Source organism: Mustela putorius, unplaced genomic scaffold, assembly GCF_011764305.1.
Source record: "Mustela putorius furo isolate JIRA1106 unplaced genomic scaffold, ASM1176430v1.1 tig00000179_pilon_pilon_pilon, whole genome shotgun sequence".
NCBI lineage: Eukaryota > Metazoa > Chordata > Mammalia > Carnivora > Mustelidae > Mustela > Mustela putorius.
The window spans coordinates 1,900,074-1,915,832 of NW_025421305.1; positions in this window are offsets into that span (position 1 = coordinate 1,900,074).

The following is a 15,759-nucleotide window of genomic DNA, read 5'->3' on the forward strand; positions in this document are numbered from 1 at the left end:
GGCGTCAGTGTGCCAAGCTCTGCGGAGGGCCATAGAGCAGTGATCTGATTCCCATCACGCCCTGGGGCTCTTCCAACGCAGCTTCAGAAAGGTGACCTTGAACCTGCTGACCTCTAAAACCCTGTCCAGCTGAACCGGCCCATCCTTTCTGGCAGGTGAAAATCTTAAGAACACACAATTTTTCCTAACGTAGAACAGCAGGGAGTTTTCAGATAGCATAGAGCAATCTTTGCAAATTATATTATGATAGTATTCATTTACTAATACCCCATGCGGAGTCATGGGGCTTTTCAGTTCTTAAACGTAATAACAGTTTTGATTTGACTCAACTCCGGCACACAGGCTAAGTTTTTAGAAGAACATATCTTGCAAAATCTCCCTTCCTTTTCTTTTTTTTAAATAATTGGCAGGAAGACCATTGTGTGGTCCCCAGCTTTATAAGATGTCTATAAAAGAGGATTTAGAAACATTTAAACTAGATTGTTGAAATCCATTTAGTTTTAATTTCATTATGAAGTGTACTAAAGGGCCAGTGGTCAAGGCTGTTACTGGAGATTTCGGAGGTGGAAATCTGAGGCATCATTAGGAAAAAATTAAAAGGAACAAAAATCAAGGGCATTTTTATATTCAGTGCAAAAGAAAACACTTGGATACAGAAAACTATGGCTATTAAAAATAATAAGGAGGCAACTTAGATGTTAAGCTGAGAAATTAGAACATTAATGATGGTTGCCCCCATTAGATAATGGAAGAAGTGAAGTGTGTAATTTTAAGACCCCTCCTCCCTTCACACAATAATCCTCAACAAGCACCCTGAAAGTCTTCTTAATATTGTTTCTTATATATTAGGGAGAGCAAAAATCCCGAGGATTCCTCAGAGAGTTTCCTTTTGAATTGATTTTTTGAAGAGCAGGGAGTAAGCTTTCCTGGTGAATAAATCACAAAATTGAACCTGGTCCTTCCTCTTCAGCCCTCCTGGAGTGGCCTTTGTATGGGCTTCATCATTTTTCTTCTGGACCATGACAATCTCACTGAATTAGCCATGCCCTCATCTTTTTTTCTCTTCTCGCATACACTGTCCACACTGTCACCAGAATTATTTCTTTGAATCAAAAATCAGCATGTTACTTGAACGGTTTCCTGATGCTCCGAAATAAAATCCTTATTGTATGGGCACCTAGGTGGCTCAGTGAGTTAAGCCTCTGCCTTCAGCTTAGGTCATGATCCCAGGGTCCTAAGATGGAGCCCAGCATCAGGCTCTCTGCTCAGCAGGGAGCCTGCTTCCCCCTCTCTCTGCCTGCTTCTCTGCCTACCTGTGATCTCTTTCTCTCTGTCAAATAAGTAAATAAAATCTTTAAAAAAAAAATCCTTATTGTAGCACAAAAGGCTGTTCACATCCTGGCTCCTCCCTATTTAGGCAACTCTCCCTCGGCAGCCCTCTACCCAGCCATGCATCCCGCACCCTGGTCATACTAAAACTCTCAACAGTCCCTGAATGTCACGTGTTCTTGTTACACTTTGTCATTTGGTGCAGGGGTCAGGGAATCAGACTGGGATAAAACAGAGACCAGTTGTAGGGTATGGTCAAAACTCACAGGAAGGGAAGAACTTATGGGCAGATAATTGGGAGTGATTGTACTTTAATCCTTTCAAAGGTTTATTGAGTAGAAAGAACACTTGTCTAAATAAGCTCAGTGCATAGCAGTTACCCATATCACATTGCTTTATAACCAACATTCAAGGAATTATATTAGCCTCTTGGCTACAGAGCATATGGAAGTCCAGATGGGTGTAGGTTTTTTTCCCTTTTCATTTTGTTTAACTTGTGCTGACGGTATCAGATTTTCCATCTCCAGAGTCATAGCTTGTACTTGTAAACATAGTGAGTTCAGTGGAAGAGGAGAGGGAAAGGCAAAAAAAAAGAAAAAAAGTGTTTTATGAGGAGAGGACAGCGTTTACCTTCCTTCTTAATGTCCAGTAATACACAGGTATCCGTGAAGATCAGCTCCTCTCTAGCAGGAAAAATTCAAGGTTTGGTGCTCTTTTGGAAAGAGACGGTTTATAACATCTGCAGCCTCATAGAGCTGAATAAATTTTTTGATTGAGTTAAATTTTTCTTTAAGATACTCTATAACCTGGGAAGGAGAGTGAAACATTTGGAAACAGTCTCCAGTCTTTCATTTCACTGCTTGTTCTGCCTTCTTTTCCCTGCTACTCTGCAGGCCAGGGGCCCTTGGTCTTCTAGCAAAGAGAAATGACCTTCATTTCCAGGAAGCTGGAGAGGAGAGGAAGTCAGGGATCAGGGCTGATGACGGGATCGTCTTATAGTTGGGAGATGTCTCTACTGCTTGTTTGGTGCTTCTTTCCTGGGAATGGAGGCAAACAAGGGGAGTAAAATAGTCCTTCCACTAGGGGGTAGGACCCTGCATGGATACAGACTTTACCTTTGCGTACACCACAATAAAAATGCACATGGACATAGTCTCTTTAAGGTCACACAGTGTAAGGGAGCACATGTCCACCCACCTATTAGGATGGTACATTGGGTCACTTTTCCTGAGATACTTATTAAGAGGGATCATGTCCATTTAATTTAATTAGAAGAAACAAAAATTACCTGTGTTACGTAAAGTATAAAAAGCACACGTACTCTTACTGCTGGCCACCCTCTGGTGAGGAGCACCCCCGTGACTGGGATTCAGACTACTCAAAACAAGCAAGTTCACTCAACAGAGTCACTGATGTCCAGAGTTGTCTCCTTTAGCTAGATCAGAGTGTTGAAACTAGACTGATAGAGCAATGGGGTGGGGGGAAGGTTGGAGAGTAAAATACCCATGATTTCTGACAAAACCAAACTGCCTTTCTTCCAGCTAGAATGGGCAGAAAATCTTAATCTGATTACTCAGAAAAGCCAAAGGCAGTGATTCTGGAAGCACAGAACATGCCTCCCCTATCTATAACTGTGCTAGCTCGAGAGCAGCCCCTAAGGGGGGGGGTATTTATTCATTGGGTGGGTTCTAAGTAAGTGATTGCCATTGTATTCACTACCATGCCAGGAACTGGGAAAAGCTAATGAATGTGCCAAATCTCTGTTCTTATTGGGGTCACTGTCTGGTGAGAAACAGAAACGGGATGGAGTATGATGGGGCCAGTCTACTTGGAGACACAGAACTCAGGTAGCTTGTAACTATACCAGACACTGTGCTAGGTCTTTGACATCCATCAGTAGATCCCACATTCTAGTTCAAGATTTCTAAAGCTCTGACTCTCATAATCCCCATTGCATTGATTTATATAGTCATTTTATCTTTATTTGAAGAGCAGAAGGGAGAGGCTGGCAACCTTCAAGTCCTGAAGAAAGTAATGCTGTCTTTGTAGGTCATGTTTTGCTAATTCTTCCTTCATTCAGTCAGATCATAGAGTTGTAGCTTGTACGGTTGAATAAGATGCCATCTACATTCATCCTTCAAGCAGGAAGAATGTGAAAACTTAATAAACAGGGGAGTCGTGATCACTGAGATTAACAAATGATCCCCACCTTGCCTGCTGTTATGGTAGAATGATTCCCCCACTGCCATAATTCATATGTTGAAGTCCTAACCCCCAGGATCTCAGAATGTGACTGTATTTGGAGAAAAAGCCTTTAAGGCAGTAATTAAGTTAAAATGAAGCTGTTAGTGTGGGCCCTATTCAGTCCACCTGGTGTCCTTATAAAAAAGAAGAGGTTAGGACACACAGAGAGACATCAGGAGTGAGCGAGCATGAAGACCACATGAGGACACAGTGAGAAGGTGGCCATCTGCAAGCCAAGGGGAAAGGCTTGGAACAGCTTTTTCTCTAGTTCTCTTTCCTCTGTTCTCAGAGGAAACCAACCCTGCTGGCACCTTGATGTTGGACTTCCAGCCTCGAGGACTGTGAGAAAATAAATTTCTCTTGTTTAAGCCACTCAGTCTATGGTATTTTGTTATGGCAGTTCTAACAACCTAATATATTTGCCTTCGTATCTTTTGAATATGCTGTGGTTCAGTAACTTGATGGACTAACCTTTCAAAAGAAAAGAACCATACTTCTCCTTAGTTCCCATTCAGACAAGGAAAGGTGCTTGAATTATTCTTCTAACATCTCATACGGTCACTAAACTGGACACATCATGAACACTATATTTACTATTTGGCAAGCTCCCAAATCCAGGGGGCACTATTAACTTTGTCTCACATGGATTGAGTTCTTTAAGGGTTGAACCTGAGAAGTCTTCTAATATTTGATATTTTAATATTGACATGCTTGAAGAGAGGGCTCAGAAATAAATGACCACTTCAGATCTGTTCTGGCTCAATGATCCACAAGTATATATACCTTGAAAGGACTTTGATCTTCTCCAAGTCTTTATATAAATTCAAAGTACTTAGTATTTTTAAAATATCATCTGCCATTAAAATTATTTTTTTCTATTGGCTGTGGTTGAAAATCACATAGATAATATTTAATAATCAGGAGATTGACATGTAAATCACCATTGTTTGAAAAAGCTCACTGATGCGAAGATGTAATTTTCTCTCTCCTCCCCAAACCAGTAAGAAAGCAAATAACAACCTTCTCGTAGTCCTGTGGTTAATAGATTGAAGATTTGTGTTGGGAGAGGGGGTATAAAAATGCTTTGTTTCTGGTGCTTTCAGGTTGATAAAGTGTTAGATAATCCAGGCATTTTACCGAAATTCATTTCCTCTGCTTAATGACTAATTGTGGCAAAATAGACATGACTTCAGAATCCATGTATTTTCTATTTGCATTTTTTCCTTCTGATTCTTAGATTTAAAATTCCAGTTGTGCTAGAAATCATGATATGTCTAACACTTCTTGAAAATTATATAGATCAAAAGAGAAAGCATGTTCATAAAAAGCTTTGATAGTCTCCTTCTAATAAACCCCCCTTTTAGACATTTTTAATTTATACAGAAAAGCAGTGTTCAGTTGGGAAATGCTCAGATATTGTGCTTTAAAGCCTTAATTTATGTGATCAGCTTGATCCACATGGTGCACATTATCCCTAACTTGTTGGCAGAGGGAAAAATTTAGCTTGATAATATTTTCTACCCTTTGTGAAAAGAAAATATGCTTATTAAGGAACCTGGGAGGCAAAGTTGGGCTGTACTAGCACAGGGACCAGCCCAGTGTGGGCAGAGTTGCTGCAGGGGTGTCAGGAGACCTTTGCCTGTTCAATTTTCTGCTGCCTGGTCCCTCAGAGATCACTAATTCCTTTTTTATGCTATAACCAATCCAATATCAACAAAGACAACATCTATGTTCGATAGGTATATTTTTGCCAGCTTATATTAAATAATTCATTATAAATTTTTGAAGGGCTGAAATTAGCCTTTATTAAATATAGAAGTAGGCATCATCAGCATTCCCTGATGAAAGCAATCCACCCCTTTAATGATTCCTCTCTCCAAGTGGTATTGTCAGGACTGTTAATTTGAATGTTTTTAGAGCATTTTTTACGGGTTATAGGTTATGAATCACGTCCCCCCCCACCCTGCCAAAAAAAAAGGTGTTGAAGTCCTAAATGCCAGTACCTGTTAAATGCAGTCTTATTTGGAAATAGGATCTTTCTAATGATCAAGTTAAGATGAGACCATTTGGGTGGGCCCTAATCCAATATGACTCGTGTCCTTCTGAAAAGGGGAAATTTGGACATATAGAAAGACATGCCCGGAGGGAAGGTGACGTGAAGGTGACATAGGGAGGAAGCTACAAGCTGAGGAAATCTTTTTTTCTTTTCTTTTCTTTTTTTTTTTTTTTTTAAGATTTTATTTATGTATTTGACAGAAAGAGATCACAAGTAGGCGGAGAGGCAGGAAGAGAGAGAGGAGGAAGAAGGCTCCCTGCTGAGCAGAGAACCTGATGCAGGATGCAGGTCTCCATCTGAGGATCCCAGGATCATGACCTGAGCTGAAGGCAGAGGCTTTAACCCACTGAGCCACCCAGGCGCCCACAAGCTGAGGAAATCTTGAGGCTACCAGAAGCAAGGCGAGAGGCACAGACTATGTTCTTTCTCATAGCCTTTGGGGGCATCAACCTAGTCAACACCTTGATTTCAGATTTCTAGCCTCCAGAGGCATGAACCAATACATTTCTGTTTTTAAGGGCACCTAGTTTGTGGTACTTTGTTAAACAGCCCCAAGAATCTACCACACCAACAAAGTCTCCTCTACCAGGGTTAGGATATTTTCACACATTTGAAGTCTTTGCATGGATGCTATGTGCTTCCACATTAAATAATCACTTCATTCAAAATGGCACAAGCAGACATTTTTTTAATCTCCATTTAATTTTTCTCCTCAGCATTTACTGTTTAACACACAATATGTATTACTTATTTACACTTTTTGTCATCTTTCTCCTCACTTTAATGTGAGTTCCACAAAGGGAGTGAGTGCTGACAATTTTGCTTCAAGCACAAAGCTGACCCTCAGATAGTTGCAATATAAGTCATTGAAACAATTAGCTGCTTCCTCACCTCACTCCATTCCATATCATCTTCAATACCTATCTTACTCCAAACACAACCACGTCACAAAGACCACTACAAGGGAAAAACAAAAAGGAGGAATGAAAGGGTGTTGCCTATTTTCATGTATGATTTTTTTTGTTAAGGTTTTATTTATTTGCAAGAGAGAGAGAGAGAGCACAAAAGCAGGGGGAGCAGCAGACTCCTTACTGACTGGGAAGCCTGATGTGGGTCTTAGTCCCAGGATGTAAGGACAATGACCTGAGCCAAAGGCTGACACTTAACCAACTAAGCCACCGAGGCACCTCTGTTGGCTAGATAGTTTACTGCTATGTTTGTAGCTTCTTTTTTGCTTTTTTAATGGAATCTTTTCTTTTTTTTTTTAATTTTGTTTTATTATTAACCTATAATGTATTATTTATTTCAGGGGTACAGGTCTGTGATTCATCAGTCTTACATAACACACAGCACTCACCACAACACATACCCTTCCCAATATCCATCACCCAACTACCCCATCTCTCAACCCCCTCCCCTCCAGCAACCCTCTGTTTGTTCATGTATGACTTTTTTGTTTGATGTGTATGTACTTTGCTGGCAAAGCATCAGATTCAGTAAATGAGATTATTTTTGCAAGATGAAAAAAAAAAAGAAAGAAAGAAAGGGTGTTGCGTAGGAGATGCTGGGAAATTTGCCTAATCTAGGATGTAGTTCATTTCAAGTTACGAGTAGTAGAAGAGTAAGACAGATGTTTTTATCTTTCATTTCTATTCATCCCCATACCTTGGTGTCAGCCCCTTTCAAGTCTATGAGATTTCAGTAATTTTAAACAAGTAACATTTCTGAAAGGCTAGCACAGCAATTTTGAATGTTCTTATTTTATCCAAAATCTCTGGTTTTAGATTAACTGCTCAAAGGGGAAAATGCTGGATTTATAATCTGCTTGGGTTCAGATTTTCTTCTAGGACAATTTGGTAGGCACTATGTGTTGAGTAGATGTGTTTTTCATGCCTGTGACCTTACGGTCTCATGGGAGAGTGAGCAATGTTCCATAATACTGGTCCCTGAAGGCAGAGTATTCTATTATTTGGATAAGGTTATGGTGTCCCAGGCTGAGCCCCCTTCTTCAATCTCTTCTAACCTAAAATAGTATGGCCTGGGCTGCTCCAGGGTTTTGTTTAATTTCTGTCGGGGTTTGTTCAATACAGTTATGCCTAACTGATCACCATATTTTTATGTTGCTTAAAGTACAATTTTTAATTCACGTGTTGAATTCTATTTCCAACCTCAGAACAGAGAAAAGCAGTTGTCTGGGATCAGAATGTCTTACCACTCATACATATGGCCCTGGGCAAATTATCTAGTCTTTTGAAGCCTGTGAAAAGGGATAACCATTGCTAACCCTACAGGATTATTATTTAGAGAAAAAAATGTATATAAGGTTCTGGAACATGGTAGGTGTTCTGCAAATGACAGAGATTGCTATTTTCCCTGTAGGCTGGCAAATTCAACAATCTATTTACTTAACCTACAGGCTCTAGGCTGCTCAGATTTCAGCAGAAATATTAACAGTGGAGCCTTCCCTCACAGGTTCAGGCAGCGAGGTTATGCCTCTAATCCAATTTGCCTCTTCCATATTACAGATATGGATGTGATTCTGTCCCGGAAATTTGGGTTGCAGGTGCCAAGAGGAGAAGAAAGAGTATGTGTGAGTGCTCAGAACTCTCTGGTAGAGTCTTCCATAAAATCCCATTTGGACAATGCCCCAGTGACCAAAAAACAAACCAACCCCAAACATCCCCAAACCTCTTGCTTTGATAGTAGCTGAGATTGTCCCAAACATACAGAGGATCTGTGAATCCACGGCCGTGTTGCTCCTGCAGAAACACTGAGTGTGTCCTTGAGCTGCAAGCTCCCCTGATTTTCTCAAACAGTACTAACTTCCAATTCCACTGAGGTGGGTGGATGTTCATTAAAGCATTTCACTAGCATACACAGAAAAAGGAAATCAACTTGAAAGATAATTTATGAGCAACCTTTTTTAGTGTTTGAAAATATGCCAGCACATCTAGCTGCAGCCACTCAGGTTTTTATGGATTTTTTGTTATTGTTGTTTGTCATTTTGGTACGATAACCACCTGTAGTCATTAACTCTCCCCATTTCTAGCACAGTGTCTCAAACATCTGTCACTGCAGCCAAAATGTCCCTCAATGGACCTCGACTTTATGTCCCTGAAATGGGAATTTCAGCTCCCAGCGCTGGAATTATGCATATGTCCTCTTTAGCGGGCAGCCTGGTGATTCTCACCTCCAGTTCCGCATTCCTAAAGTGGTGTTCCCTGCACCCCACTCCTCCTGGGAACTGTGCTTCAGTTTTTAGGTAGTCCCCAAAGTATCTTATCTCTCCTGCTGGACTTCAGGCGCACTGAGGGCAAATATGAAGTTTCCTGCAGTTTTATGTCTCATTCTGCACCAGCAGAGTGGGGGCTCAGTAAATGCTTATTGAATATATTTTGCATATAGTTCTATAGACATAACAATACTGAGAAGTAACAGACAGGGGAGGAAGGAGAGGGAAGACACTAAAAGAAATCATTTTGGTTGTTTCTTTCAATGAAAAGATTTTACATCATCGTATGTTGATTGAGGTCCTAAATTTTCACAGCTATTTGAATTATCCACACTTACAATAAAGGATGAAAATTCTATGTTTATATATAGGAGGTCTTTTTTTTTTCTTCTTTCACCCTAAACATAAGTTCTCAAAATGCTAGATCAAATTTTCCCTGTAAATGGTTTATCCTGGAAATCTTTTCTTTCCTTAGTGTAACACTGGGTATTTACAGCTGCTACAGCTCATCAGTCTCACGCCAGTAAATTATCCTGAGAGATCATAATATTGAGGTTTTAAAGATATTAACATTCTGGTATGATGTTTTTCTTTCTTTATTTTCCTTTTCCTTTTTTTTTTTCTTACTGGAAAGAAACTAATGTAATTTGACCTTAAAATATGAAAATATGATCCTCCATTCAGACCAAACAGAGGCTCCCTATCTCATGGACCACATTTCCAGTAAATGGCCTATGTGTGTTCTAAAGGATGTATTTTTCATGGTCCCTAAGTGAAACTCAAATCATGTGTGCTCAGAAACATTGTTTTCCTTTCCAGAATATCCTGGCTTAAAAATATTTACAATTATGAACCTCAATATGAATGTAATTTACCATCTAGGTGACTGATATGCTGACTAAAGAATAAATGTTTTTTATTTTCTTTAGATACAAATATATTATTCTTATAAAGGATGAATATTATACTTGTGTGTTTATAATAATGACAAATGTAGAAAATTAGGCAAAAAGGCAATGATATAATTAAGACCACACATACCTCTGTGGGATTCCATGGCAAGCTGTAGTCCCTGTCCTGGTGTATACACTGCCTTTTTCAGGCTTACCACAGGCAATTTCTAAACGGGAAACCAGATGAAGCTGGGGAAACCAAAATTTATTGGTTTTGCTTAATTTAAGACATAAAAAAAATCAGGACATCATCTGTAGTCGCCAAGGACAATGCTGCCCAAGGCCCTCTTTTAGGCCTTCTGAGATAGCCCTCCTGGCACACTTACTGAGCTCAGAAAAAATCCAAGTTAATCTGGAGAATCAGAACTGTTTCTGTCAGGTCATTAGAAATGGAAGGTAAGTAGATTTGCACCATTCCTTTGCTGCAGCCTCAGGATTCCTGACCATGTCCAGTCTGTTCAGAGAGGCAGGAAATAAAGAATGTAAAGAAATTTTAGTGAGCATTGCTCAGAGCAATGAGACTTTGGGCAGTTTGCGCGGTAGACGAGCTGCTTGACTTTGGGCAAGTTAGGTTGATCTCTCTGTTTCCACACTTATACAGTGGGAATGATGATAATATTTCTTTTCAATGGAGAATGAAGGTCTTTGGGAGGATGAAGAAGTTAATATGTAGAAAGCACTTAGAATAGTGCTGGGCACCAAGTGAGTGCTGTGAAAAGATTTCGCTATTATTTATATTATCCCAGGACTCTCACGGGTCTCCATATTCCTTTGGGATGACTTTCCCCTTCATATACATGTTAAAAATCCTTCTGGTCCACCTTAACCATCATCATCGGAGCCAACTATAAGAGCTGAACTAAGGAAGTATTATAGGTCAGTGGTTTAGTGCTTGGGTAGGGATCAGAGAGAGCTGAGGTCAAATGCATTCTCTATTTTATATCAACAACTCCTTTTGAAAGTGTAGCTTTCTCATTAGTGAACTACTAATGAGGTAGTACTAGGCCCTCCCTTTTTGGGTACTGCCCTTGTTAAATGAGGTAATGTATGGGAAGCCTGTGGTAGAATCATCTCCTTCATTTTGATTCCCTTGACATTTCTTTTTCTTCTGGACACACACACACAATTATCCTCCTTGTGTTATGCCTGCCTGGTGCATGCCTGGATTATATCAATTATTTCTCTTTCTCTCCATTGCTTAGCCCAGTGCTATGTTTGTAAGAGCCCATCAGAACACATTTGTGGAAAAAACAAATAATAAGAATGAAAGAGGAATCAGAAATGAATCATGAACTTCTAGGGTCAGCCTAAAAGCCATTACTGTAAGAATATATAACGATATTGATAAACATTCAAAGAGCTGCCTTTAAAAGTTTCATAGCTCAAAGATACCCTGAAATCTTTGAAAGGCAAAAAAGACTTTTAAGAACCTACTTTAATTTGTTTTCATCCCCCATTTCTTTTGTTGTCATGTGGTGAGGAAGGCTGATTCTCAGGGTCATTGCAAATTGATTTTGTGCTGTGCACTTAAAAGAACTGAAGTAGGTTCTTAGAGTTTTGTTCACTATTACTGCTCCTAAGGATTCTCATTCTGATCATTGATTTAATTTTTTTTCTTTTGGTAATAGGTTTTTGAACTACAACAAAAAATTATTTTAGCAAAAGTATTAGCCCTGTGGATAATTGCTATGGGATTTTTTTAGTATTGTAAATATATGTTTAGATATATTGTAATTCATATGATCCTCAAAAATCAAATTTGTTGAGTACAACAAATATGATATGTTTTTGCTGGTTATGTTTTGAAATGCCTTTAAAGATCTTTGTATAAATTGTTATAGAAATTTTATAATCTGTGGTAGTAGTCAAAGTATAGAAGGTAAGAGGGAATGTGTATAAAATATTATATTTTATCATTTTATTACTTATATACCTTAAAGAGAGTGTTTTAAAAACTGGCATTTTATTCTTAATTTTTCTCATTATACTTGAAAAGTGCTTTCAGGTTGCCTGTTCTAACAGTTTATAGCAAAACCCAACAATCGCCTTTGTAAATAACAGAACTGGTGCATAAACTCCAGAGGGACCCAATCTGTAGCAGCCCAAGTTGGTCACTGGGAGATTGATTTTATGAATTGGTATTCAAAGTGTTTCTTGCCCTGATAAAATATAGCCTCTTCCTCCACCTGAATAGGGTTCTATAATCCACCATTTTCTCAGATTCTTCAGCTGTTTTTTCAGATAATATTCTGCTGGGAGGCTGTGTCCAGCCATCCTACGAAACAGTAATAAATGGACCGTCTGCCCTTTGCTGTGGTTTTAGTCAGCACCTTGGAGAGTAGAGGTTAAAACTTAAAAACGGAAGTGATGGAGAATAAAAAGGGAAATTTCACAAGGTGATGAAAAAAAAAACATTCCAATTATAAGTGGGAGATGTATACAAATGCTCCATTGATGAAATGGCTTTCCTTACTGTGTGAAAATTAAAGAATCCCTGGACCCAAACCCCTTTAATACCCACAAACAAGACTCCTGCCACGGCAGGAAGTCAATTATCTCCATGGCAACCAAAACAAATAGTGAATATTGCCTTAGCAGACAAGATGGATAAAAGGTGCATCTAAAATTAATTTATGTCTTGGGATCAGACACTTGAGATGAGAGAACTGGTCCATAAAGTACCCAAGAGGAGCTATTAAAAGAGAAACAAAATAAGTCCCTTGTTGAGTTCCCAAGGGAGCCGTGGTTGGAGCATATAAATCCTTTTTGCTCAGCCTTTAAGGGGAAAAGTTGTCAATATTTCCCCATTTACATGCCAGCTTTGATGATGGCCCCCTGTAAATCTTAGGCCTGCCAAAGAATGTTTATTAAGAAGGGCCTTCAAGAGTGATCTCTTAATCCATCCTCTAGTACAGTTGGGGATATTATTATTATTATTATTATTATTGTATACCTCAATTCTGAGATGCAGAGATGAAGATTAAAGTTCAGAAAATTTAAAGAGTATAAAAATCTTGCATTAAAAAAAATATATAAGAAGAAGAGGAAAAAGAAAGAACACCATCACCAGCACACAGACTCCTCAGAAGCAAACATGGAGCTGTAAATTTTTCATTAAGTGCAAAAATTTTAAACACTAATTAAACCGCTTTGGAAAAAAAAACTCCAGATATTAAAAGGAAATTTTCAGGAGAGAAAAGGTGTGTCTGCTCTTCTGTGCCTGGAAACATGGCTTTTGAAGTCAGGGAGACTCCAGCAAGAGTCTCCAGTAAGAGTCCATTTCTTACCCGAAGTAGGAAGATGGTGGGACAAGAAGGCTGAGTGGGATGCAGATCCCAAGCACTCCCTGCTAGGGCAGAACTCTTCTCCCCAGACTGGAATCACATTTAATGATTAAGCTGATTTAGGTTTCCTCTTTCTAATAGACAAATCCCACACCCTTTCTCCAAGGTCACAGTTCCCTCCTTCAGATGCAACATTTAATCAATCCCACAGGAGCTGTCTCTTTCTTCATGGTATCTCTTGTCAGTTTCTCCCTCCTTCCTATCCACCCTCATAACTGCATAGCTAGGTGATTATTATAGTTTCCTAATTTACCTAGCCACCTTCTTGCTCTCCTCACCTGTATCTTTCCCATGCACTTGCGTTCATTTTTCCAGAAGATCATTTTATTTTTTATGCCTTTACTAAAAACACGACAATAAAGCAAAACAAGACAAAGCAAAACAAAACACAATGACTTCCTGTTGCTTGTAGCATAAAACCAAGATTCCTCTGTGTGACATTTACGGTTCTCCACCAGCTGACCTTAACCTTTACACTAACATGTCTCCCCACCAAGTGCTTCCACGAATCCATCATTCTAGTCATTATCACTTACCACAAATGCCTTACACTCTCCCGTGTGTCTTTACTCCAGCAATTCTTGTTACTTACTGGAATAGCCTCCCCTATGGGCTTTATTTCTTTCTTCCCAACACAAAGAGCACCTCTTATACATCTCTTAAAAGCCAACTCATATTTTACATTTCTGAACTCTTCCTAACCTCGTGATCTCATTTTCCTCTGAATCCAGTGGTACTTAGTATCTGTGGTGGGCAGAATAATCTCAAGTCCCTGGAATCAAGTGATGTGTTATCTCACAGGGTAATGGGGATTTGGCAGATGTAATTAAAGTCACAGACCTTAAAATAGAGAAAAAAAATGGTCTCAATCTAATCACAGTGGCCAAGCCCTTAAACGCAGAGATGGCTGCATTCAGAGAGATGTGATAGAAGGGAAAAGTACAGAGATTCTTAAGTGTGAGGAGGATTTGAGGCACTGTTGCTGGCTTTGAGATGTAAGGGCCCACATGCGAGAAGTGGAGAATGTTCTCCTAAGAAGTTAGGCCATAAGGGTGGTCTAGAATTGACAGCCAACAACGGAATGGGAGCTCAGTCCTTCAGCTTCAAGGAACCGGATTCTACCAACAACCAGGATGCAGTAGGAAGAAGGTTCTTCCCAGAACTTCTCAATGAGACCCCAACCTTGATTTTAGCTTTGTGAAACCTGGGGCAGAGGAACCAGCTAAATAAACCAACCACAACTTCTGACCAATAGTACTGTGAGATAAGAAATGTATGCTGTTTTAAACACCTGAGTTTGTGGCTATGTGTTATGAGAGCAATAGAAAATTAGTACAATGTCTTTACTGTGCATTTTACAAAGTGGGGTGTTCAAGAGATATTGAGGTTTAGAATTGAACTATTGGTCTAGAAATTGCATAACCTTAAGGCAAGTTACTGAATCTTTTAGGTTCTACAGTTTCATCATCTTTGATAAGGAAACCCATCATCACTCATAATAATTCATAGGATTATAATGAGAATCAACTTAGATATGACATATGAAGGCATTAGAAACATGCCTGCCACATACTAACATTCAATAATGCTATGCCTTATGGCTATTTATATTAATGATGAGTTTCTACAAGTAGATTCCAAGTTCCTGAGATATGGACAAGCAATGGATTAAAAATGATCACAAAGTCTTCACAGTTCTTCCCATGAAGTGACAAAGCTGCTTTTTCTCCATCACTTGCATCTGGGCTGGTCTTTTTGACTTTTCTTGTCTAAAAGAATATGATGGAATTGATGTCATGACAGTCTCAAGAGGACCTGCAGCTTTTGCTTCTTTGCAATGTTTCCACCATCATGGGAAGAGGCCGGGGGTGAAAGACAAGCTGGGGAGAAGCTGGCTACCTCTGTCACTTCAGAGAGCCCCACCAACCATCCTCTTTACTAACCATCAGAGCCTCTAGCACCAGCCAAGCTCACCACAGCCACAGAAACCAGAACAAAAACTACCCAGTCTACCCACAAGATCCCAAAATATAATAAATTGTTGTTTTCACCTGCTCAGTTTCACTTTTGCTTGGGCAGCAATATATAGCTGATGCTGGAGATCACCTTACCCGTCCTTGCATTTTCCCCAGTTGCCTCTGAAAGACCCCTCTCCCCTTGCTAAAGGCTTGTTTAAGTAACCTGATGTCCCCAAAGCACCCCCTATCCCCTTGCTGAAGGCTTGATTGTTCCCATAGCCGGATGGCAACACATACCAGGATGGCTATTGTCTGTGATCACCCGGTCTGTCAAAAGAAAAGACAAATGAGGAATAGAGTGTACCTGGGACTTTCCAGAGTGCTGAGCCAAGGCCCACCAGAACAAACCGTTGTGTCCTTGCCTTAAACCCAGTGCCTGACAATGCTTGATTTAAGTTAACCAATCAGATCCCTGTAACCAAGCATCTGCTTCTGTAAGCTCGCTTCCCGCCACCGCAACCCTTGCCCTATATAATCTGCTCCCCAATCTATCCCGGCATGCTCAGCCCACAAAGGCTGATGCGTCCACAGGCGCCTGTGTAACCAATAAACCTCTTGCAACTTGCATCCAGTGGAGGCTTGG